We start from the raw sequence: 27046 nt of genomic DNA on the forward strand, positions 1-27046 counted from the left end.
AGCACTGAACCCTCTGTTCCTGCTAGAGCTCTTTGCCATAAATGGGTCAGAGAGTATATGTCTGTAGTTCCTGTACCCACTTTTATCACATTGTTTCTATAGTAGTTCTTGGAAAGTCATAATATAAATTTTAATAGTAATAGTACATCTTTTAAAAGGGTCTGCACTCAGCATTTTAGCTTTGGAATAGAAATCAATACTTCCACGTATGTGGTAATAATTTCACGTAGGTGTTAACCGAAGACTGGACAAACAAACAAGACATATTCTTGGATGCTGAATAACTTCTATGTATCTCCATCAAACAGGASTTTTTTATGTTAAATAAATAAAATATAAGCCAAAATCACTTGTTGGAAATGTTGGAATCAAATGAAGCATCTTACAATGTTTTATTGACCATCTAGAATTTTCACTAATGCCAGTGGTGAAGCTCGAGTTAGAAGCTCGAGAAATCAAAGATTTGACTCAAAATATTTTTCTTATTCAGATCAAGACTTACATGCATAATTCACTCAAAATCAGACTTAACTTTTTAAATGTATTTTAATTCCCAAGGTATTTGCCTTGTTTTACTAAAACAGGCTACCAGTGAGAGACCTATAGCACACAGTTCTCTTCTAAAATAGAGCACACCTTTCACTCAAGCAGTGATCCATCATATGTCCCTTTTTTTTTTTATATATATATATTCCTGCTCTCATGTCAGGCTCTTTTTCTGATTTTGAGAGTCACTAGGAAGTAGATTGATTACTCTTGATGTAAGAAACTTCCACAAWTTTTACTTGATAAGTCAAAACAAGTCCTGGATTGTTTCTGTGGAAATGGAAACTTGTCATTCCTTACTCTCTGTTTTGAAAATAGGGCTAAAAGTTTTGTCTGACATCATGTTTCGAGAAGCAGAGTAACAAGATGTATCATTACAACTCCTTAGATTACAAATGATGGGAGTTGTAAATACATTTTTTTTCTTTGGCCTTTGTAGAAAGAGGTTAATTGTGACCATACCTATAACACAGCTTACAGTTAATAAGGAAAATGAAGGTAAGAAYACAGGGCAGAAAGGCAAAGAAGACCATGTTGAATTACAGATATTTATGTCATCAAGATCTGATAAAATTCCTAATATAGAGAGAAACATATAAATATATATATAATAGCCAAATCAGTTATACATTTAATTTTTATCTTCAAAAGTTCGTAAAAGACAAATGAGGTACAAGAATACTGAGGAAATGCTAAAACTAATCAAATTTWAAACATTAACTCTGATAACAAGAAACATATTTAATTCATTACTAAGCAATCAATCTATGAGCATGTTTAGGATAGTACAGTGATAAGATGCCACAGCTCTGAGAGTTTCCACAGCAAACCATATGATATTATCATATAAACTTAGCCACTTTCTTACAAAGGACTAGAGGGCTAGAGTATGGGAACAGTTAGCAAGATATATCTTACCTTAGTAGAATTTTTTACATAGTCCTACAGGATTTTCTTATGTGCAAAATGTAGAAATATGATCTACATTAATCTATTACTAGATTACTAATAGAAATAGTAATAGATAACTAATCTATTACTACAGCTACAAAAAGCAGTGTAGTTAACATGAAACTGAGAATTTGAAGCACAAAGGACAGTATTACAGATCATAATGGTCTTTCTAGATGAGAGAAATGGTTGGAAATCAATAAAATTCACTCAATAAAGACAAATGAATTATATTCAGAAGGCAGAAACTGAGTATAGATAAGAAAAAAAATAGTGAGAAAGCAGTAGGAAAGGCACAAGTTAGTGTGAGGCTATTTGAAACACAGCACTGTCACTTTGAAATCTACTCGCAGATGGGCTGTGTGAAGCCCATAATAGAAATAATTACTCTCTTTCCAGCCAGGCTGAAATAGAAGCAAACTATAACAAATCCAAATTAGTTCAATGATTTTTTTTTTTTTTTTTTTTTTTTTTAGGAAAGGTAACCTATTAGGGAAAGTTAAAATGGTTTCTGGGTTTTTTTCTATTTATTTAAAACTATTCTAAAATCTTTTTTTTTTTCTAACTAAACAAAATCAAGTATTAGGCAGCTAATCAAAGTTTACTGAGGTTAGTTTGAGAAATGTGTTAACTTAGATCAAGTGAGCTGTAGGTTAGATACTAAGACAACTTTGTAACTGTAAGAATAAGCATAGTTAAACATAATATTATTTTCCTCAAGGACATTGTGAAATTCCCATCTTTGGTAGCAGTTAAAAACAGTTTAGTCAAATATCTGTTAGGAACAGTCAAGGAATTTGCTCAAAAAGGAGAGTAAAGTTCTCCAAAAAGGAGAAAACTTCTGGTTCCTTCCAGATTTACATTCGTATGTTTCTAGATATTTTTTAATGTAGAAAGCTATCAATATGACTACAGTGAAAAATAAATTTTGCACTGGTAAAAAGATTTATATGAAAATTTTAATCCATTTTTTATTCAGTCTTCATGTTAATCTGGGAGCTGTTCAGTACTTGATAGACATAGACTAACAGATTTGTTCACTTTGATCACGTCCTTATGGTGGAAAACTGGTGGTAGGACTTCTAGAAGCATCTAARTAGAAAAAAAACAGGATTCTTTTGTCACTGAAAGATTTTAAATTACAAAGGCATTTGGATATTTATTTTACCTCCCTTGGATTTTATTTTTCCTCACAAACAGAAATCATATTTTCAAATGTATATTCATTTTTTTTTTTTAGTGTGCCCAACTAACAAAAATATGCCAAAAGCCCATATACATGTATGGCTGGTATATTCATTCCCTTTATTGTTGGCAACTCAGCTTTGGTGTGTTTTGAATGATGGCATGTGGTGTAAGAGAACAATTAGCAACTCGTTTATCATCCCTCAAACACAGTTTTCTGAAAAGGATAAACAATAAGAAGTCATTGCGAATGACAGAAGTCATTCCCATTTCACAGTGGGGGGGGAAAAAAAAAAAAAAAGGAAATTGATTGTGAAAGATTATCTTGTGGCAGAAACTGGCTTGTTAGGGCTGTTGCCATTTCTTGATCTAAAGCTGAAGATTTACTTGTGTGCCCTAAAAGCTTATGTAATTCTTCCAACTATTTCAGTCGACCAAAGAAAAGATATTGCTTTTCCCTACCAACCTTTTCTTGATAATTCAAACCGGTAACTTCACTACAGAATGAATAGCTAGCATGCACATTGGTAGCTTTGGTAAATAASAAGCAGAAGCTCACCTATCATTAATTGATATAATCAATGGACTTCGCTAGCTGAAKATTCACCCAGAATATTCCTGCAGGTGTTCATTGTATGAGCCATTGCTTTCTTCTCATTCAGGAGGATGGGTTTTTTAAGAGATGTAAGAGAAAGATGGAGGCAGTGTGATGGTATTTGAGGACATTCCTGTTCCTTTGGGTTTCCAGACCTSTTTATCATTTTTTTTTCTTCTTCTTTCTTTTTAGTAGTCAAGATTTTATTTGCCTGAGAGGTAGACAGAATCAGAGAATCACACAGAATCATTGAAAATAATTGATGAGAATGATGAGAATCATTGACTAGAGATCATCTAGTCCAACCCCCCTGCTCCAGCAAGGACACCCAGAGCACGGGGCACAGGCTGGTATTCAGGTGGGTTTGGAAGACCTCCAGAGAAAGAGACTCCACAGCCTCCCTAGGCATCCTGTTCCAGGGCTCTGTCACCTGCACAGTAATGTGCTTGATTATATGGAGGTGGAACTTCATGTGTTTTAATTTCTACCCATTACCCCTTGTCCACCAAGAAGAGTTTGACCACATTCTCCGTACATTCTCCCCTCATTTATCCATGTTGTTCAGATGCCCTCTCAACCTTCTCTCCTCCAGGCTAAACAGGCTCGGTTCGCTTAGTCTTTCCTCATAAGACCACTCATGATTCTTCCTTTCCCATAGTCAATCCTATTATCATTCCTCATGTGATGAGCGTGATGCATCTGACACCTGAGGCRATGTGACAGGGAAGACACCATGACACTGGACTGCAGCTGTGTGCCACCTACTGAGGACTTCTCTGAATGTGAGGCCTCCATAAAGGGAAATGTATGTTGGCAGCGGTACAATATTACGGCTTCTTCTGTGCTCCATGGCCCCATTCATCAAGCACAGCTGGCCACAATATCAAAGAATTCCCTCACCAGCCATGTCTGGTGTGCCAGATCGCCAAGTGTGAAAGAGGCATAATTGTGTGAAGTCTCCCAGCTGCTGGGGCTGGAGATAGGAGCCAGCAGTGTGAGCCTTGACAGGAGTGTGGTTGGAATGGCATGAGCTGGAGTCAGACTGTAAAATTAAAGCAATAAGTGATGTTGTTGCATATAATTACCTCCTGAGGTGTCCCGTATTACTCAAAATGTACCTGATATCATGTGCATATCCCACAAACATCTGAATTAACCACACGACATGGGCCTCAGGGTCACCTTTACTCCAAATGTGAGTTAAAAAGCATTAAGTCTCTTACCTCAAACCGTTCTTTTTTTTTAGTTCTACCATCAATTCTCAATGAACTAACCCACTGTACTCTCATACCAAGAACCCTTCTGTGCACTTATGAGCTGCTCTGAAAAATGAATATAATAGACAAAATAAACAACATTTCCACAGAATTTTGTTTCATAACCTGGGGGTGGGAGTCGGAGAAAGGCCTGGTAATCAAGGATGAAATACTGTGAGAATCCTGTGAGTTAGCAAGCAAAACATCCTACTGAAATCAGTAAGAAAAGGCTTGGACTCCAAATGTTCTTTAAAAAAAAAAAAATCGTAACTGTTTCTTGGCAGGTTTTTTTTTTAATAGATAGGGTCCAGGAACTGTGAAGGAAATTGCAAATCTGAACCTTCTTTTAAAGGCAAAGGAATAGCTTTATGACAGAGATAGAAGACACAGGGTACCATTCTTAAGTAAAAAGGCRGTTGACAGAGAGTAGTGTTTTTCTGAAAAGCAGACACCTTGCTGACGTTGCTTCACACTGTACAGATTAGACACTGGGCTCTGCGGCTGTTTTTGAAAATCCTGCTAGCCACTTCCCCTGGCTTCTGCCAAGTCTGCATCTTTGGATATGAAAAACCTTGAAAGAACTACACCTGAGTGACTTGCTGCATATAAGTTTAGTAATAATGCTAGGGCCTGAACTCATGTACAACTTTGCTCTGAGTACATAGTTAAGTTTCCATGGCAATCTTAACAAGTGCAGTGATTTTTATAAGCAAGGGTGCAAATTTATAAACCATATGTGGGCAAAGTACCGGTCACAATTAGTTTGCCCAAAATCTGAGGAATAGTCTTAWTAAGTGGTCACAGTGACAATATTGCTATGCTATTTTTACAGTGTCCACAGAGGGTTTGTGCGTATGAAGAAATGTACATAATTACTAACGATCAATAACAGTACGTTATCATAATACCTAATTATATAATGTAACCTATAAAACTGAAAGAATTAATATGTGTTTATAATCATGACTAGACCTCATGTCTGTAATACACTGTGTTGTGTGTATGAACATCAAGATTGCTCACAATGCAGTCAGGTATGGTGGGGTAAGCCGGTCTATTACTGCTGCCAGAAAAATCCCATTTTGCTTTCCTCTTTCCTGTTTTAAATGTGTATTTCTTCCAGCTCCCTTACAACAACTATCTCCTGAGTTGATGGGACTTCTCTCTGAGTCATTCCAGATTCCAGCTCGTGAATTTGCTAAAAAGCTTACTAGGAAAAAAAAAAAAAAAAAGAAAAAAGAAAAAGAATATTTTTTTGACGACCTAGTGAGCCAAACAAGCTCATCCAGGAATGGTAACTAGTGAAAGGGAGGAGGTGTCCCATGAGTGAGAAAGAAGGTCAAAGTGAGCTGGACTGAAGAGAGGGGAAGACAAATCCTTTCTTCTGACTGCAGTGAATTATTAAGCTGGATCTGCCACTTCATCTGTTTTTGCTCTGTAAAAATAATAAAAAAACTCTTAAATTATGAGTTTTTTTTATTTTATCTGATTTATTCAACGTGCATGATTGCACGGACGATGAATGCTTTCATGCAACGTATATATGTGTGTATTTATAATCTAATATTTATTCTTCCCAATAGCATGAAAGATATGAGTAAAATATGGTAAGAAGTAAGAGCTGGTAAGAAGGAAAACACTCAAGCAAATTGTCTTTTACAATAGTTTTCACTGTTTACTTGGTTGCATATTCTTCAGACTATAAGTAAGGAGTGCTTTGAATTGACTGTGGCAACTTTTAAGGACTGGAGGAATTTATGCAGATTTTTCCCTGCATTCTGGAAGAACTGAAAATTTGCCTTCAAACAGATCATTTCCCAGATCTTCTCATAAACAGGCACAATAAAAGAAACATTAATCTATGTCCTAGTCATCTCAATACATTGAACAGGCAGTTGAACAGCCATGAAGCTAACAATAATGAGAAAAGGATGTGTTTCAATGCAAWTCATTTCCCCCTCATTAACGAGTATTTGAGTACCCTGCAAAATACTATAAAGCCCATACAAAGCCCATACAAAGGCCCACTCAGCCCTGTGAACTTATGCTGTGTCATGCCGTGCCATTATTCACAGGGTTTAGGCTCATATACATTGCCTCTTGCTGTGCTGAGGGCAAGCCACGTAAGGGGTTAAATGGAGAGAAGACATGAAATGAGACCCTCATGTAGATACTTCAGCATTAAAATCATCTACAAGAAAACATCTAGGAGACTAACGTTTAAGTTTACTTTGTTATGGGGTTTTTTTTGGTATTTTATAGGTACTTGGGTTACATGGTGCTAAGGCTTTAAAACAAAATGTGTCCTCTTGCAGTTTCTTCTTATAGCATTCAGTCCCATCCTTAAGCTGTTGGACAAAGTTTAAGAAAAAAAATAGCTTACCCAATTTGGAAAAGTACTATTATTAGAATGAAAATAATCTGGGTGATTCATAAAATATAGGAAATTCCCAGCTCATTTAAAAAAAAAAAAAAAAAAAAAAAAAAAAAAAAAAAACTCTGCTTATATAATTATATTTATAAAATTCTTAAATTAATTTTTATTTAATTGGACCCAAAGCTTAACTTTTTTTTTTTTTTTTTTTTAATATGTTTAACTTCACTTAAAACAAGGTAATTCTTTCAAGGTAATCCATAACATACTCATAATTACTCATAATATACTTATAACAATATAATAAGAAAAATCACTTGATCAGGGGATATTTACTCAGCAAAGGCTGGTTTGAACCATTTCTAATGATATATATATATATTTTTTTTTTCATACTGGTTGAAGTGTCCCACTAACCAAATTTAATTACTGAAGACCGGAGCTGTGCTTCTTGATATGATGTGGGTTTCCAATAAACTGAGTAAAGACAAAATTAGTAGTAACTAGAGGTGTTGAAACAACCCTGAAATCAAAACGTATCCCAGAGTATTTTCTCATAGTGACACAATGACCTAGGTTTTGCCTATCTTACTACACATGTAGAAGTAATTCTACTGATGTTCATAAGCCTATAGAACAAGGTATTAATATAGACGGAAATGTGAAAATTTGCTCCTAACAGGAGAGCAACCAAGAGGCCAAGGTCTGCCTCCTTTTCATCAAAATCCAAGTGGATCGTGCCAACCTAATTTTAAAGCTGTTTTCTGAGCCAAAGTGCCACTAGAGAAAATGATGGATGAGAGAGGTTTTTGCTCGTGACCAATTTCTTGTAGCCTGAATTCATTAGTGGCTTATTGCAAAATTAATACCATAGCATGCTACTCAGCAGGGCTAACCATATTATGTCCTGTTCTCGGTCTTCATCCAGATCAAATGCCCATGTAGATATGTCATGATTAACCCATGATAGCAGCTTGGATTACAAAACACATTTTGCATTCACAATTATTTTATTTAAATATGCAGATCTGGGTTACATGCACACGTGTTTAATCATCTCTCTTTCTTTAAATAGATGTGTATGTCTACTGTCTCTGATTTTATACATATATTTACTCCATATACATATATAGAGATGCACATATATACATAAGTTTATATACACTCTGCCTTTTCTATATGGTTAGATGATTAAGATACTGTAGAAATCTGCAGGAATTCGAAAGAAGAGTTTGTCCGAAATAATTTGACCTGATTAAAAAAAATAGAAGTCTCAATCTGTTTCAGRGATCATTTCTGACAATTTTGTGAATAGCTGGATATTCCACCTCATTCAGTTACCTTCCCTGACACTGAATTATCTTCCAGCACAGTTTTGAATAGTCTATCTGTTTTCCCTTTCAACTAGCACAATATATTTTGGAAATCAATGGCCCAGCTTCAGAAATTAGAGTGAAGCAGCAAATTTTGCAATGCTTTGATCATCTCAGGAATAGTCTCAACTTTGTAAGTCTTTTATCTTACATTCTGCCAGCATGACCCAAGGAAGAGAAGATGTTGTCAGTAGCACTCATCTGATCTTACTTTAATGAGATTTACAGTACATAAAGAAAAGAGATTTTTTTTAAGTCCTAGATTGACTGTCCTTTGCTTAGTAAAAATACGAATGAGCTGAGGAGCATCACACTAAAAAGATTAAATAACCAGTGGTGTACGTTTAAAATATACATTTTTAGATGATATTATTAAATAGTTTATTAAAGATACTTATTATATAAAAGGTATTTAAATTTTGTAATTGTTTATCTTCTGGGTTTCACTAAGTTTCTCTTAAAAATGCAAAGCTCTTCAACAGGAATTTTCATGGCTGCCAAAATCTACATCTAGCACAGCAAGAGAGAAACACTGTCTGTTGAACCTGAGCATCTTTGGCTGATGATGGATGTTTACACAGCACTTCCAATTCAACCTTTCCCTCAGTTTTTGTACTAATCTGCACAACATGCTGAGAAAGATAACAAGCAAGATTACAGGATACAACAGGCAAGACATGCAGAAGTCATCAAAAGAATTATTGCTGCCATAGGAGGTTGATGGAGAATAGAGGTAAGTGAATAAATATTGCTTTGTTTTATGTTGGTCTAATCCTATTGACTTTGGTGAGATTAAATAGATGAAAAAAGAAAGGAAAGATTTAGGCCTATGGTCTCAGMTGATGCATAAACATGGAACACTTTCAAGTCTTCATAACAGCTCTGCAGTGGAAAAAATTAAGAGGCTGCAGAAACCTAAGAACTCTTAGACACAGGATATCAAGATTTTTTTATAGCAGGCTGGGCTTTTTAAAGATCATTGTAGTGGCGAGACTATCCTCCTACCGATAGTTAAAGCTAGTAGGAAACATAAAGCAGTCATTATGTTTGGCACCAATTTTCAGATCACAGGACAGTAGCTGGCAGATCTTTCTGAAAGAATAGTACATAAAAAAATGAGCACTGAAAATGTTAGAATGAATTACAAGAAAAAGGAATTTGAGAGTGCAAGGTTAATAAGACTACCACCAGAATCTATTGGACTGTTTAAATTAAGTAAAAAGCCACAAGTCCTTAACTTCGAAGATTTATTTGCACACTGGTTCAAAAGAGAACTAGTTGCATATTAATTCAACAAATTACTTATACTTGTTGATGTCTGAAAATTGTATTTATATTTTCTCATTATTTTAGAACAATAGTGACATATTAAATCTTATTTATATATTAGCAGTTTGAAGAATCTTATTCAGTTGAACTGTGAAACTCTCAAATAAATAATCCAGGAACTACAGCCTCATTTACTTCTCTTCTTTTTGCAAAATATGTTATAGACCTAACAAGTAGTAAAGTCTAAATTAAGATTGACTGAAACTTTCCATTGAAAATCTCCATTTGCAGATATTTATAGCTTTACTAAATCAATTGTTTGACCTGAAACTTTCCACTAGAAGCCCTTTGCTTCTGATTCTAGATATATGATTTTATTTAGTTTCTTTGTAATCCTTAAAGGGTTTTAACTGAAAATAGCTTGGCTGTTTCCAAAACTGAAGTTAAGGAAAAAATGCACTATTTTGCCAATACGATAAGCATTTTCCAAGTATTTCATTCAACCATTTAGTGAAAACAACGATACTTGGAAGAGCATCATTCTGGGATCAAAGATCACATGTGTATATCCTCTGCTTTATTTTCTACTCTAAGCTGATTCATTCTCACCCTAAATGATTGGTTTAAGGTTAACAAATGCAATAGATTGGTTAATATGATTCTCTGCAAGAAAATGCTCAGCTTTCTGTGATACTCAGAAGAACCTAAATTTAAATTGTCATATATGCAGATATTCTGCCTCTGTCAGCAGAGGCCAAGCCTATTCATAATGTTCAAGAAAATCTCAAGTTAAAATTTATAGGGCTTTGCTCTTCGTACTGTGTATGACTAAATAAATAAATAATCATGGAAGTTCAAGATGAACCCATGTTACTACAGGAGTGTAGTCTTTAAATTATTTGATTGTGATGAATACAGTTGTATTCAAATTATGATATATTACATTACTGCTTAAGAGGTGACAACACAAGAAAATAAACAAACAAAAATCTCAATAGATATAAGGATAGCAAATATCAGATGACTAGAAATGTCCTAAGAGCGTCATGTATAAGAGTGTCATGTATAAGGTATCATGTATAAGACTTAAGATATATATGATTCAATAATTTTATTTATTATTGTTCCGCAAAATGGAATCTAATGTCAGAAGAAGAAATATAGGCTTCAGCTCTCCCAGAAAGGTGCCAATTAAACCCTATATTGCTGTCTTTTAAACTCTAGGTAGATAACAATAAGCCTAGAGAGTTTATTACATTTTTTCAGACATTTTAGAAATAATTATCTTGACAGAACAGCTCCACTAGATGACATTATGTTTTTTTTCAGGAAAATGCAACCAAATATATAGCAATTTAGTACTAATTCCTTTTTCCCTCTGCCTGACAGATTTGATTTCCAGTGGGACTGAGGGCTTGGAAATGAAGTGAAACTGCTAGAGCTATCAAATTCCTCCTATTTTATAAAAAAAAAAAAAAAAAAAAGTGCAATTGAAAAAGGAATATATTGACTGTGCCTGGACTTACCTGCTGGCCTTCACTGCAGTGGAAACCAATCTTGGTCTCCTGGTCATTCAGTTCCGACATGTGCTGGAGCATCTCAGGGGTCCTGTAGGCTTGTTTACTCATGTCTCCTTTCTACAGAAACTTGACTGTGGAGCATAAAGGTAGTTGACACACCAATACGTTGCCTTGATATGGATACAGGATGCTGGCAGGGCACACACCCAGATCTGGAAACTGGATATGTGCTTCAAAAGATTTACTTTGCCAGGTGATAACTACAGTGGTACCGTATGTTTGGTTTCTTTTCTTTCAAATTTGTTGGAATTTAGCTGCTGTTCACAGACAGTTTTAAAGACGGGAGTAAAAGTAACCTCAAACACTGTGGAGTGCTCAGTGCACAGTGTTCGGCTTATAAAGATTCTTTCTTCCACTATTGGGTAACATAGTCAAAATCTGGATATCCATATGTATCTCCTTGTCTTTTATTCTCTCTTCACTTTCAGATAATAATTATAGTGCATCATACTATTAATCTAAATATGGCTTATTAAATACAATTACCTTTAAATGATAAATTTATAGTAATAATTTATCATTATAATTATTATTTTATAATAATTATTATAAAATAATTTATATGACTTTTTTTTTCATCCTGCAACCCAAGACTCTTTCTAGTCTCACTTCCTTCACTGCATGCATTCTAGGAATTAACCTTTCCAATTTCCCCATAAAGTCAAACTACTGTGGTGCTGGGATTCCTTACRACATAGTTCCACTTCAGATCTTCAGTTGGATATCTTGACCATACATGAGATATGTATTAAAATTGAGGTTGCATTCTCACCAATTGCTTTAAAGATATAATAAAAATTATGATAAAAAGACATATTGCTGACCAAGTTCTAAATTCAGACAATCTTTTATTTTCTTTGTGGCATCCTTTGATGCAGTTTAATACTCAGCATCTTTGGGGTGTTTGAGTGTATTCATTGGATATATCAACACTAAAAAGATCTAAGCCACAGACAGCCAGAAGCTGAAAGGACTTAATGTTGCTCCCAAATTGTGGTATCACTTGGATACTTAAAACAGCCTTTCATTTACATTGCACAGCTTCCTGAACATTCATCATCCCAACAGTCCAGCCCTACTGTCAGCAATTTTTAAGTATTTGTTATTTTACACACTATGGAATCCTCTGTGCTCATCATTCATTYATTTTCAGCTGAAAGAATTCTTGGAGCTTTCATTTAAACTTGTTTTGATTTCTCCTACTGTATCTGCTGAAATAGGCATCACGTTAGGAAGTCAGTGTTTTTACTTACTGCTATAGAYGTGCTCTTGACATTATATGTCAAAATGATTAGTTTGGTTTTATAAAACTGTTTTTTTTTCCTATTTTCAAAATATAAGAAAGATTTTTAATAGCAAATATATTGACATTGATATATGTTCTTCTGTCAGGAACTGGAATAGATGTAGTCACTATGGGGTTTAAAATGCTACCACCAAGTAAGATACCTTTAGAAGAATCCTTATTGCAGTTTCCTGTGATTTGTCTTCAAGCTCATTTTAGGAAAAATGTCCAGGTTATTGTTCTTCAGAAAAAAAGTTTYAATTATTGACTCAGGCCCTGATCCAGAGGAGTATTTAATCATTTGCATAACTTTAAGTAGGTGACTAAGATACCATTGTCAAAGAGGGAACTCTCATGCATAAGTGCATTGCTGGATTGGGGCCTTAGGTGTTTTCCTTGTCATCTGCCAGAACTGGGTTTAACCCACTGTGGTGTGATAGCCTTTTGCCTGAACTATCCTTTCCTGACTTGGAAAAAATTCTCCCTCCCTCAAGCATTTCCTGGCAGAGAGGCAGCTTTTAGGTTCTTAGTACTCAGAGAAAAACTAATGCACTCCTCAGAACTAAGTTCTTTTATATCAGTCTTTTTGCTTGGTTTGTGTTAGGTTTTGTTATCATTTTGCCAACTGATCCAATAGTTTTAACAAGTTTGCTTCCTACTACTGCAAAAAAAAAAAAAAAAAAAAAAAAAAAAAAACCATATTTGGTATTGCACATCAGACATTTTTATTTAAAAGAGTGAACACATATAAAATAAGATCAGGCAAAATGAGAGCCAGAATAATTTTTTATGAGCTGATACAGCTTTACGTATAAGGGCAGACATTCTCAAACTTCAAACTGCATCTACAGAAGAATTTAGGACAAAGCCCTGACTGTTATTTTTCTGGTAGTTTTCTTATAGGATCATACCCTCCCATACCCATGGACTCGCTCTACTCTCTCACGTGTGGAACATGGAATCAGTTTCCCAGATATAAAGTGCTGGAGTTTGCCGCGTCCATTCATGATGGAAATCCTGGAAGTATATTTTTTTCTTTCCACTTAAACAATCACAAATCCTAGTAGCTCMACAGCAGCTCAGTACTACAGACATTCTTGTCTTGGGTGCTACTGGCAGCTAGGAGGTTGTTAAAAGCATCGGTGATGTAAGGCAGCTGCAGGATGTAGRGAACTATTTAATTCAGAAACAACTTTTGTGTTAATGTTTCTTGAGKGAAATTTCTCATAACTTATGGTTCACAAGAAGCCTAAGAACTGTTTAATTAGGTACAACTCAAAAAGAAATCAAGTTTGGAAGAAAAAAAAATTCCCCAAATCAGAAATCCTTCCTTATTCCCAATTTATTGCTTTTCTCTCACTGACGTTTAGTGCCTTAATGCATTTACAGGGAGCAGATTCTCTCTCAGTGTTTAATTCACCAGATTGAACTAATTAGAATAAACAAGTTTCTTTTTTTTAACTTCTTTTTTTGGGCTTTTACTTTATTTTCTTTTTTTTTTCCCATGCAGTAAGATTCCATTCTTTTATTCATCCTGAGAGTTTTCAATTTGAAAAATGAGGAGGAATAGTTTTATCAGATTTACTTATCTCTTGATAGAAACTCTTAGCCTCACAAACTGTCTTTACACTAGCTTTTTCACAAATCATTCTGAAATACACTTTCTCATTCTTTTGTGCTAGTCTGATTATTCTATCAAAAGAGAATACAAAATATTAAACAAGATTAGTCCCAGCACTTATCTCAGAAAATTCTGGTCAAATATGTACCTTTTTGATARAGACCTTTTTTTTTTTCATTTTAGATTCACTTTAAAAATGCTGTGCTATTCACTTACATGTCTATCTTACCTCATAAGTACTATATGTCATAGAATCAGATATTTTGCTAGAGTCTATGGTCTATGGCATTTTTGCTTCCAGTAAACCAAGTAGCATGTTAGCCTTGGATGATAAGCCTTTAGTAAAAAATCATTCCGTGTTTAGAAAAATTTATGTGCATTATCCTATTTCCAGCTATGCATTTCTTCTGAATCCTTAAAGTTATTCTGGTGGAGGAAAACAGCTTGTTTCACCCCTTTCTCCCTCCCTGTGTAAGCACAGGGTTTTAGGCTGTTCTCTGTGGACAGAGTTCCACATCTACCAAGAGGGATGATCTAACCCACAGCTCCAGATACCAGACACATGCAACATCCTTGTGACAGCACAACTCCAGACTCATGTGCAGTCATCAGTGAAGACTGTCTAGCCTCCCAGCAGGGTTGCACTGAAACTCACTGCTGCTCTTGGACGTCAGTTTTGAAAGAGAGGGAAAAGGCATAAAAGACTGTTTCATGCTTTCTGTATACTGGGTATACTTGGTTATTTGAGTCTTTATCTTAGAGTAGTCCTGACCTGATTAGATTTAGAATTAATCACAGAGCAGCAGTGAAGTTAGGGGGCATAGAGAGCTCCACTCGCATACTCAGCTGCAGGACGTCTGTACATCCAGCCCCCACACAGCCTCCAAACAGATCAAACACTATTATACTGCAACCAAACTAAACACCTTGGAACCTTGGATACACTTGGAAAGTGTGTCATACAAAAGGTCTTCAGATAGACAATTCATTTACTATATTAATAATACCAAACACTGCTGTATTTCCCCTTCAAAAGCAGATATTACACAAACTTKCTGTATTTTCTATATGCAGGAAAGATCCTATGAATATTGCTCTTACAGTTTGCTCACAGGTTGATAACTGRACTTAGGTATATCTTACTTTCCCATCTCTGTTTCCTGAAGTAAATKTCCTAACTTCTCTATTAGCATCATTAATGAGCTACTTTCCCTRGGACCTAATAAATATGCAATGAAACTCTGATTTGATGAGTATTTTTRGGTCACATACAAAGCCCTGACATAAAAGTAAGTGTATCCAGGAGGTCCAAATTTATTTAGGCTAACTTTGCAGTCACGGGTTTTAAGCYGGATCAGGGTCCATCTGCTCGCCCACAGTCACAGCACTGCTGTCYTCATAACATGCAGCCAGTGTGAGCTCCTTATCATGTATTCTAGCTGGTTGACCTAATGTTGGCATGTTCTTGCAGCATGATCTGGATCACGTTTGTACTCATGGGTGATGCCAGGGGGCAGACACTGGGAAGCCCAGYCCTACTCATGCAGAAAGAAGCAGCTTCTACACGAGGGAAGGAGAATTTGCTCCCCATCCCTCAAATATAATAGCTCACTTCTGTAATCATCCCGGAGTGGTTTGGCAGATTACATTTTTCTCTCTCTGTGTTTGTGGGAACCAGAAGAGGTTACCTTCCAAAGAAGCGAGACAGCAGCAATCAGCAGCTGGAAACAGCTGGCTCTCACAAAAGTCTCTGATCCACCAGCTGCTGGCTCTGATGAATATCATTCAAAAGCTGCTCTGTGCTGTTTTTGTCCACTATTCCTGAATTATTGGCCCTCCTCTATTGTTTTAATGTGTTTTCTTGGAACAAGGAATGTATGGGCACAGATACAACAAGACAGAATGAGACGCAAGTGYTCTGTATGCCTTTCGTTCTTCCACTGTGTTCTGTAAAGAAGGCTAGAAAGTCATATCTTTTAAGTGCTTAAGCCTCTGAAYACAATTGAAGGGTCAAGATGAACTCCAAGTGAAAGCAGGATAGAGGGCAGCAATTAAGTTTCACACTAAGAGTGAGAGTCAGAAACCCCAGCTGTCTTCATCAGCATCTGTTGGTCATTTGAGGAAAATCACTTTATTGACTTGGCTTTGGTAGTTCTTTAAATTTTAACTTTCTCTTTATTATACAGAGATCCTAGTCACCTCATTCAGGCCTTTAATTCTGCTACTCATGTCAAATTCATTTGTAGATGAAGTCCTGACTGTCTAAAATAGTCATGCAAAGAGAAGTAACCTTGTCTGCAGACATTCACAAAACTGAAATGTATTTAACTTGCTTGACTACTCAACAATCGTCAGAAATATTTGATGTATTATTATAAAATAGTAACTTTTCATTTGTAGATTTTCCTGTCCTAGAAGCTATATTTTGCTTTGGAAAATRAGAAAAATAAATCTTTCTCTTCTTTATTAAAATATTTTGGACAAAATGCTTTATAGCTCTCTGTTTCCAGCATAAGTTGGGCCAAGGTTATATTGCATGTGTGTTTTTCTATTAGAGGAATTCAATTCTTCACTTCAGTGCTTCACATTTTTGAATTAGATAGATTATTTTTAAAATAATGCAGTGATTAAACAATTGCAGTTGATGTGGGTTGCAGGTTTGATACGGCCGGGCAACTCCCAGCTTCCCTCACGGAGCTAAAGAAGTCACCCCATGTCACCTTTATCAGAAGGTTGAATGTTATATGATGATGGCCCAGCATGTTTGCCATCATTTTTATAAGGCCATAGCACAGGCTGCTGGTTTTCAATTGTCAAAATGTTAAGGCTAGGTGAGGCACCCAGCACAGGAAATCTTTTTAACCAAATATGAGATAGGTGTCTTCCCTCTTGTCCCTGCCAAGAGTAGTAGATAAAATTTTGTCCGTATTGAGAGAGATGAGAGTGAGCAAGACAGACAGACAGAAAGGCATCTCAGAGACAACCCCACAAAAGATCCTAACAAGCTACTGTGAGACACCCCCTGAAAAGCAGAGACAAAATCCCCCTATTAGTGACCAAAATCTAGATGCAGACCTCCTCAGGCTAAYAGAGTTTCATTTCCATCTTGTCACATGTTTTGCTTTGACCACAGTGTAAATTTTCACCCTCCTTGCTTACTCCTTTCTCCAAAACCATTGATTAATTCCCCCCCCTTTTTAATGTTAAATATTTGCAAACTTTTGTTAGTGAAATTCTAATCTCAATTATATCCATGCAACCCTTTTCTTACTCAAAAATGTTACCTCATTTTGATTCTGTAAGTCAGGTGCTACCATTTTACAACCTATTGAGTAATTCTGAAAGCTGGTTGGAAAAAGCAATTAAACAATATGGCTCTGAAATGCAGGAGAGAGATTATTTTGTTTGGGCTTTTGYTTTGTATAAAAATGAACAGTTAATGGAACTGACATGGTGAAAAGCTTTAGCGTGTGGCATGCCAATCAAGTTAGCTCAACTAATCTTGCCCTTTTGTGAGCTATATCAAATTCTGAAGTGAAGCTGTAGTCCCAGGCAGTAGATCAAAAACTGTTATCCAGGCTCCCTGTGGAAACTAGGTTGGATCCAACCCAAGATAAAGCTCCAGCTGTGCCTCCCTCTTCCTATCAGACAGGAAACTCAGAAATCTCAGTTAATCTAATCTAGCTGCAGAACTTTCATAGCTATATATAAAACGCTTTCTCTTTGCAAAGAGACCAACTTTATTAATCAACCTTGARAGGTATTATATGAGCAATTTTCTTGTTGTCTATCAAGTGTCTATGTCTTCTGCATAGCTCTAGTAATTTATAGAGATGGAACACCTGAAGTATAATACGTGAGTTACATGGTTAAGCACCCTGAAACACAGAACAGAGGTAGAGGTATTTTCCTGGCTAGACTAGTTGAGTTCTAAACTTCACTGAATTCTCCACCAGGAGAACAAGAGGAATTCTCTTTTCTCAGGAATGAAAGCAGCTACCAGAGATCAAAAGCAACAAGAAAGAGCAAGCAGTGAAACAGAACACTTTTCAAAAGAGAGAGTGAGCAGAAAGCTCTCCTCCCTCAATGTCAGATGAATGGTTTGAATTTAAAACTCCTGTTTTTAATAGAACATTTACAAAACAGAGATCTTGAGTTTAAGTTTCCCTGGACAATTCCAGTTTTGGTCCCTGAATCCAATATGCAGTGTGGCAGACATTTCACCTCCTGCTAGTGTTGTTATGTACTTCTAAAGAGTCATTTTTTCACCCTAGTGCGTGTAGCATACATGTTGTGAAAGAGAGGTTAAAATCTATATTTTTTAAACGATCTGAAAGCTTAAGTGTATTCTTCTGTTCTATTATGATYTCATTTGTTTTTAATGTGAACATTATTGACCTAACATTACACTAGGTCAAGGGACATTTCTATTTAAGGATCTCTTTAATATTCACCAGTTTTGAGGGCTGTAAAAGATATCCAGTGATTACCACAATGAGTCRTGTATTTAAATATTTAAATATCTAAATTTGGATTTAACTCCATAAAATGCAGATGTTTTTATTTATGCATACCTACATAGCTGCAAACATACATAGGCATTGGGTTTCTTTTCAATTCTATTCAAAGTATATATTTGCTTGGGACTTTTAATTATTTTTAACTGCTTGGTAATATGTTTTTAAAAGGTTCTGGAGGGAAAGAATAGGTGTTTCTATGTGCTGACATTTAGGTATATGGATTTTAGTATACAGGATAGCTAGTTTAGTTGACACTTGAATTGATTGGACAGAGAAAGGCAAAATAAGAACAATCATATATACTTTCCACATTTATTTAGGAATGATCAAAAAAAACCTTTTACCAATGATTTAATCAAAATTAATGAATAATTATTTTCTTTGCTAGTATGTTTGAAAACGCACTTTGAATATAAGCATGTATTCCCCGCAAATGGCTGAAGTCCTCAATGATTGCTCTGTAAGTGACATGCCACCAGATTTGGGTTCTTTTCCTCAACTGGAAGAGAAAAATTCTACAGTTGCTCCATCCATAGCAAGCTTCAGTTCCTTGTCTGTTAGATTTTGGGACAAACCCCTGACTTAYAAATCTGGAATCCACTGTCTGAAACAAATTCATATGAACAAAAGTTTTCTCAGATTATTCACAAATGTTACTGAACAATGAAATTCTGTGCACAGTTTGATACTGCACCCAGGACCTAATTAGTATGAAATRCTCTTAACATTTTTTACAATGTTTCACCACTTTAAATCCAACACATTGTGTTATTCCTTTGTTATGTATTTCTTTAATCTCTGTGTTCTATAAAAACTGTTCATCTAAGAAGTTGTCTCTCTTTGAGCCATTTTTGTTTTTATTTTTTACTTCTACCAAGTCTGGAGATAAAAATAACTTGAATTTGGTCAAAACAAGGGGAAGGTGAAAAAAGAGTTGTGATTCTCAGACTAATAGGATAATTCAGGCTGGAAAAGAACCATGTCAAATATCTGAGCTAGATAGTCTCCTGACTATATTGGTTACTTTAMATTCCATCAGCTAGTTTATATTCTAGAAGCCATATAATAAAAGATATAAAGATTTCCTGTGCTTCACACAGATAGCAGTCTACTGCATTTTGTAGGTTTAACCCCCAAAATTAGTGTTCATCATTTCTACATGTTGATAAGATTCCCTCTCAACCTTTTCTTCTCCTGAGAAAACAGGCCCAACTCAGTCTTTCCTCTTATGCTCCTCTCCCTTAATCATCTTGGTTGTCCTCCCTTTGCYGGACACTTTAGAAGCTCCACATTGTTCTTTTACTGGGGAGCCCAGAACTGCACACAATACTATATTCCATTTTATGGAAAAACAGCCTCAAGTTTTCCTTCATTGTCAATCATGTGGTAGATTCAAAAGGTCTCTGTGGAACACATGCTTCATTTCGTGTTTCAGATTATTTTTTTAGTGTTCCATCTCCTAGATGATCAATTTAAAAATATCAAAGGTAAAATATTTACAAGTCTTACTAATACATTGCTAAATTTGCTAATGTAAATATACATATAACAATGAAATCTCCTTTGCCTCCTCAGAACATCTTTAATATCATTATTTTTTATTTTTCTGTTTTATTTCCAGTATATCCACTTTTGACAGGACTAGTTCAAAACTAAGTTCTCACTGACGTAAAGTGTAATACACAGCTATAGGCATAGCTGCTTGTGGTCATTTTCAGGAGGTTGGTAGCACCTCTTKAAAATAATTAATTTCAATCCTTAAAGAGAAATTATGATTTTTTTATCCCTGTTCAACATCCTGTTTCAATTCATTACTTTTGTATTCCATTTGTTATGTATCTCTCTTCAACAAATAAGCATTCATCCAAAATCTAATACTGGAGAGAAGGCAATTAATAGGGAACTGAATTYATTTTTCATTCTAGCTTTCTAAGCTGTATAAGGGCTAGATACTAAAAAGAAAATCCTAAGGGGCAAATCTGAASCGTAATTGTATACTGCATGCATCATCTGCCATAAAAAAGCACCCAGGCAAGGACTATGTTATGTGCCACAGAAGTAAAGCTCTTCAATAACTACCAAGTCACAGATGGATAACTGAAGCACTGGCCATGTCAGTGCACATTTGCRAATGATGATAATTTAAGATTATTGCCATCTTCTCCTCTGATAGGAGGCTAGATGGGTCAGAAAGTTTTATTTCAAACCAGACGTCTCAGCTACTCCTCCCAAGAACATGCCTTACTCTGCCAAAAAGGAAGAAATGGAAACAGCCTTGTCAGTGAGCACGTAGAGATGGGGCTGCAGAGCAACTGCCTCTAAGGACTGGAAATCAGTTGTGAAACCTGCCTGGGCGTTGCTCTTTACTGAAAAAGGAAGAGGGAAAAGTGTTATGGCTGAGACAACAGGCAATGGAGTAAGGAGACCTATGTTTGAAGAATCCATCTGTTTCAATGAATGCATACCTGCCAATGTGTTAAAGACAAATTATGTGTGACTAGGATGAAAAAGAGACCAGAGATATGCACAAAATGTTCATGCAAGAGATCTAAAACATTCCTGAGCTTGTTTTAACTTGTATAAGTACTTTTCTACACATCCACAATGTCGTTATTGATCAGTTGACTGATTCTGTTAATAATTTTCCACAGTAAAAGAGAAGCAGCACCTGCTTAAGGAGAAGACAAGGATTTTGAGAGTGGGTAGGACACTATTCCAACAAACAAAAACAGTGACAATAAGGAACATGGATTCTTGTCTATTTATTTTGTGTCTGCAAATTAGCCTGAAAATTTCGCAACTCAAAGGACTTGAGGTGAATAGTGTTTTGGCTTTCCTTGCTTCCAACTGGTCAGGAAATACTGCCAGAAATATCACGGTAGTCTTGTGTTTCTGTTTCTACATTCAGTCTGATCCAGGAAGTACACYGGGAAGCTGAAAAACAGCTCAGTACGAGGCAGCACCTGACAGGCAAATTCAGGCATAAACATTTTATTTAACATTCATATAAATGCTATCTTTTGAGGGAAGAAAACATTCTTAATAATTTTTGTCTTTTTGAGAAGGTATGTTCAGAGCTAATTAAAAGGAAATTTATTGTCTTATATAAAAAAATGAGGCATCAGATGTGGAAGATAAATGAACACACAAGTTTTTGGGAAGTGTAAACTACATTTTTTTGTATTAAATATATTAAATATATATCCTGCAAATTTTTGTATTAAATATATTAAATATATATCCTGCAAACCATAGTAGAAGTAATGGCAATAGTAATAATAATAATAAGTTAAAACTTTGCTAAATGGTTTATTTGATTTCTATGTAAAAGTGTATGTATTCCAAGTAAAAGTGTATGTATTCCAAGATAGAAGAGTTAAACAAAAAATAAAAAGACCACATGTACAAAGGAAAAATATTCATATGTATTCCATTTATGCATCCAGTTATGTACATTCTCTACAAGAGGTGGTGTTACGGCTATATCTTCTTCATAAATATCCATGACCTTATCCTCAGATGTTAGATATCAGCTCACTAACTGCTTAATAGAGGTTTATTATTTCYGCACAAGGTGAGACTAATCACTGTAAGGCTGTGACATGAAAGCAGATCATTTAATGAAACTATTTTCAAATCAGTGGATGCATAAAATAAAGTCAAGTTAGTCTGGATCTTCAGCACTCTCTCTGGAGAGGCCCCTGTAAATAGTTACAAAACATTTCTTTTAATTCTAAACGAAAGCAAAGCTGTAATTACAAAAAGAGAATGGGAAAATGCTAAAAATTGTAATCAAATTGTTGTTTTAGGAGAAGCAGAAGCAATATTCTTTTTAGCTAGTCTATAGAACTACACAGTACATGTTAGTTTTTACTGCCTATGCATAAAATAATGGGTGGCAGATGTGAAGCATGTAAACATTTGTAACTAACTTCCCCTTTGTACCAGATGAAGGAACTTCGATTTGAGAGAGAAAGGAAATGGCCCAGAATTAGATGGGAAAAAGGACACTTCTCACTGTTAGGAAGATATGTAGAGCTGCCCACTGAGTTAAGACTAAAAAAAAAAAACCACCTTTCTGATTCTACTAGCCTTCAATGAAGAAATCAAGTTCATGAATATTCAGTTTTTGAGARTTAAGGCAAGTGACTTAGTCAAATAGTATGATACAATTCCTGTGGAGAACCTACCTCCTAATGTTTAAGGGCCAAGATGCCCATAATAGTATGATCCTAGGTGCCTACACCCTCTCCATGAACTCCACTTGGTAGTCAGGGCATACAAGYTAGTCTCTGAAAGAGTTTATATTCTTCAGTATTTTCTTCCTTCTGTGCCAGAAAAGATTTCAGAAAAGCTATGCATAGTCTAAGTAACATGGGCAGCTTTTTTTTTAGTGACGTCAAATAGCTGTCTTGATAGAATTCATATAGCAGGTCAAGTAATTAAAGGATTCACCTAAAAATGCTATTATATCACATCTTTTCATTACCTCTTAGGGTAAAACAGTCCTCCAGGGTCATGAGAAAAAATCCAGATCTGAACTGCCTTACTGGCCTCAGGGTATTGGTAGAAAATCTATACAGTCATGGAGATTTGTACTCTGTTTTCAACTTCAGACAGTTTTAAACTTAAAGTACCATGTTTGTTCTCTATTCATCAGCAATAAAACATATCAATAAACAAAAGCTGCATGGATAATCTCAGCTATCTCATGTTAATCATGCTTTGTTGGTGTCCCTACTTGAGCAGGGGGGTTGGAATATATGATCTTCAGAGTTCCCTTCCAACYTCAACCATTCTGTGTGATTCTGTGTGTATGATCACTGCTTTTCTGTACATTATATGAATCATATTAATTATTTTTTAAAATCAGGTTACTGGATAATGCTATAATTATAGTTAATGTTATAAGGTGGATTGTCTGRTAAATTTTAAAAGAGTCTAAATTTTATTGAGAAACAAAAAGCCATTGTCAAAATTACCAGAGTTCTTGTAGACATGAAGAGAGAGGCTAAAAGCAGACAGCTATTGAAAAATATATTATATCTTTTCCCTCATCTTCCATCTTTCAAAATCTTGTTCTGTGATATTTGCTGCACAACCTAAATAAACTCTCTACAGGGTCTTCAAAAGTGCATGAAATGATCTAGTGGTTAATACAAGCAGTAGCACTGTGGAAAATCAGTTAGGATTTAAGTTAATCCACAGTATTACAACTTCTTACAATTCTCTACACTGTTCCCAGACTAAGCCTATTATTAGAGCATATCTGGCTTCAAAAAACAGGAAAACATAACATTCCATCAGCTTTTTTCGTTATGGAGAACAGCTGAAAGATTATACATACATATACGAAAGGAAGAATGTTCCAATTTTGGTGGAGCTTCCAAAAGGTAAAAATTAAATCTTCTTTTCAAAACTTCATTTTAGTGAAAAGAAAAAGAACTCTTGCTCTCTCAGTCTTTTTATATCAGACTTTTTAATCCACTGGAAATTAGTTATGAAAGGAAATATTTTAAATATTTTTTCTAATACGAAAATAAGGTCTTACAGGTATTTTAAAACTTTCACAAATAAATACTTCTTTTAAGTCATTAACTAGTGGTTTTAAATGTTTAAATGGATTATTCAAATTTTGTTTTTAACTCACTCTGTTCTGTCCTCCAAATTCATTCCACTTTCAAATGAAAGCTCTCGTTTTCCCTTTATTTATTAACACTGACCATTGCAAATGTTAATATATAGAAGTCTAAATGCTGTCATGTTCTGTGCTGAACACCAGCTCAGCTTTACTGAGCCATGAATTTACATAAAAGAGACCCAAAAGCTGCTATTAGTAGTTGTTTCCAAAACATTTCAGAAGATGTTCTCAACCAAGTAGACTCCCAAGCACCAGTCTTCCTCTCCAGGCAGTACTAAGAGTTTCTTCACAGTGGATCTTCTCTGAGTCAAATTACCCTGGCAGAAACCTCACAGGGAGACAGTGAAAGGTTTTCAGATTCCCCACATTTGTGGTTCAACTGGGCACCTAAGTGAGCAGTTAAATTAAATGACCAGACCTTGTTAGACAGCATGCTAGAGGCAGTAGGCTCTGCATTCTTTAGATGCAAAGGGGAAAGCTACCTGTCCATGCACAAAAGACAAAATAAACTCATAGCAAGCTATTCTTACCACACAACAGTAACACCATATACGGTTTGTAATATATGAAAATCTAGAAGACATTTTGCTATGGCAAAAATAGAGGATTGGGAAATATTTTGCAGAAGAAAAGATATTAACAACCATGGAAAAAAAAGTGCAGTGGTAAGACAGTAAGACTCCAAATGCAATTAAGGCCTCCTGATAGTAAATGAGATGGAGGGTAATCAAAACTTTTGGGATATTAATATAAAATACTATTAAACAATGTTATTTATAATAGAAAAGAGAATAGCTGTGTTTCCCTCACAAGCTGGAGGCAGCAGGAAATTTGCCACTCATGAAAGTGCAGACACATTTCAGAGAAAGGGAGTTCTACTCTCCCTACACACTGATCATGGAGCAAACTCTTGATCAATATTTGTCCTTATTGACTTTTCTTGTTAGTGTTGACTGATTTGTTAGTGCTGTTAGTGTTTGATAGAGTCGATAGACTTGTTTGGATTTTTGGCTGATTGGTTTTAGCTTTTGTTGTAGGAGGAGGAAGAGGAGTGGTGGAGGAGAGATATAACAGAATATAGATCTGAATAGTTTAAAATCCTAAGCAACAAAGAAGGGAGACTAAATTCTGACCATATGTTGGAGATAGCACAACACCTTCCCATCTGCTCTTCCATGTCTGAATGAAGTAGAAATGTGTAATAAAAGAAACATCTGGATTAGAAAATATAATTCCCAAATTAGATCACCACAAATCAGTAGTTAATGAAACACTAGGCTCCCTCAGCCTTGGAACAAATTATTCATTTCCAAATGAAATTGTGGTGTAATTTTTTTCTCATCTGAATGGAATGTTTTGCAATAATTTTTTTTATTTCTATTTATTATTTTTTGCCATCTAAATTTTTAGTCCAGATTAAACTAGCCCAGTAAATGAATTTCATAGTACACTTCAGTGACGTTCACTTGAACAATAAGAGAGAATAAGAAAATTCCTGTCCCACTCTAGTTTTTACCACTTCAAAACTTTGAAAAGGACAGTATASTGCTTTGCATGAAAGAGAATATTTCCATTTAGCAAAAAAATATGTCAGAACAACCTTAATTTTCTCAGTTGTTTCAAACAAGCACAGTATTTCAAAAAACATGATTAAATAGAAATAGATTATGGGGGTATCAGTAAGAAGAAAAAATGTTACTGACCTAAATGTCATAGAATATATAAATTTAAAGTAAATAATTTCTTTTTCATTAAAGTAGTGACATTGGAACAGGCTGCCCGAGGAAGTGGTGGAGTCACTGTCCCTGGCAGTGTTCAAGAAATGTGTAGATGAGGCACTTCTTAGGGACATGGTTTAGCAGGCATAGTCATGATGGGTTTACAGTTGGACTTGATGGTCTTGAAGGTCTTTTCCTCATATAACGGTTCTATAATTCTATGATTCTATATTCCCCATATCAGATGTGTGCTTTAGTTGCTGATGTTCATTGAGCTTTTAATTATTCTTGAGTGGCATTTAAAATGTACTAATTTTTTTTTAAAAAAGGTTGAATGCTAATAAATTTCCCATTAACAACAAGTCTGACTTKGTGAATTCCTATAGAATGATAAATTGTTTTACCACAGAAATATTGCTGTAGAAATGTTAGTCACCTCATCACATTGAATGGATATATTTTGCATGATTTCTTCAGAGAATTGCAGAAGCCATACAAAAACTTTTCTAGTACTTATATAATCCAAAACACACCTCAAAAGGATTTTGAACCCCTTTGCCTCTAAGGCTGGCAAGCAGTCTTGCTCCAGGACCAAGGTATTCACTTTCATTCCCTCTAGCCTCACTAGCCCGATCCAGCCCAGCCCCTCAATGAGTGACTGAGCAGAAATTTCAGCCTTTAAAGTTGAATTTTATTCTTGGTCAGAAACTCAGGCTACAAGAACAGGACTGAAAAAAAAAAAAGGCAGCGTCAATCATAAGAGCTACTATGGGACAGCATATGTGGGCTGAAGGTTTCTAGAACCTTTACTGAGTTCGAGAAACAGTCAGACTGTCATTGTAACTGAGAAGCTGTCACTTTAAAGACACAGAGGCAAAGCATCTTCTTTTCTTTCTTTTTCTTTTTTTCTTTTATTCTTTTTTTTTCCTCTAAAACACGTCATCTCAGATGCTATTGGGATGAAGTAGTTGGTATTAGCCTCTGAAGAATTTCATATGTGAATTAATTAATGACACACTGAGAGCTTTTATTTGTTTGTTTCTTTTTTAAGAATTGGAGAAGAACTGCAAATTAAATTGAGGCCGGAATGCTAAGAGGCCTTATAAAAGTAGACAGAAACATTAATGAGGGA

The sequence above is a fragment of the Nothoprocta perdicaria genome, unplaced genomic scaffold (genome assembly GCF_003342845.1).
Source record: "Nothoprocta perdicaria isolate Ctin4 unplaced genomic scaffold, notPer1 scaffold_159, whole genome shotgun sequence".
Taxonomy (NCBI): domain Eukaryota; kingdom Metazoa; phylum Chordata; class Aves; order Tinamiformes; family Tinamidae; genus Nothoprocta; species Nothoprocta perdicaria.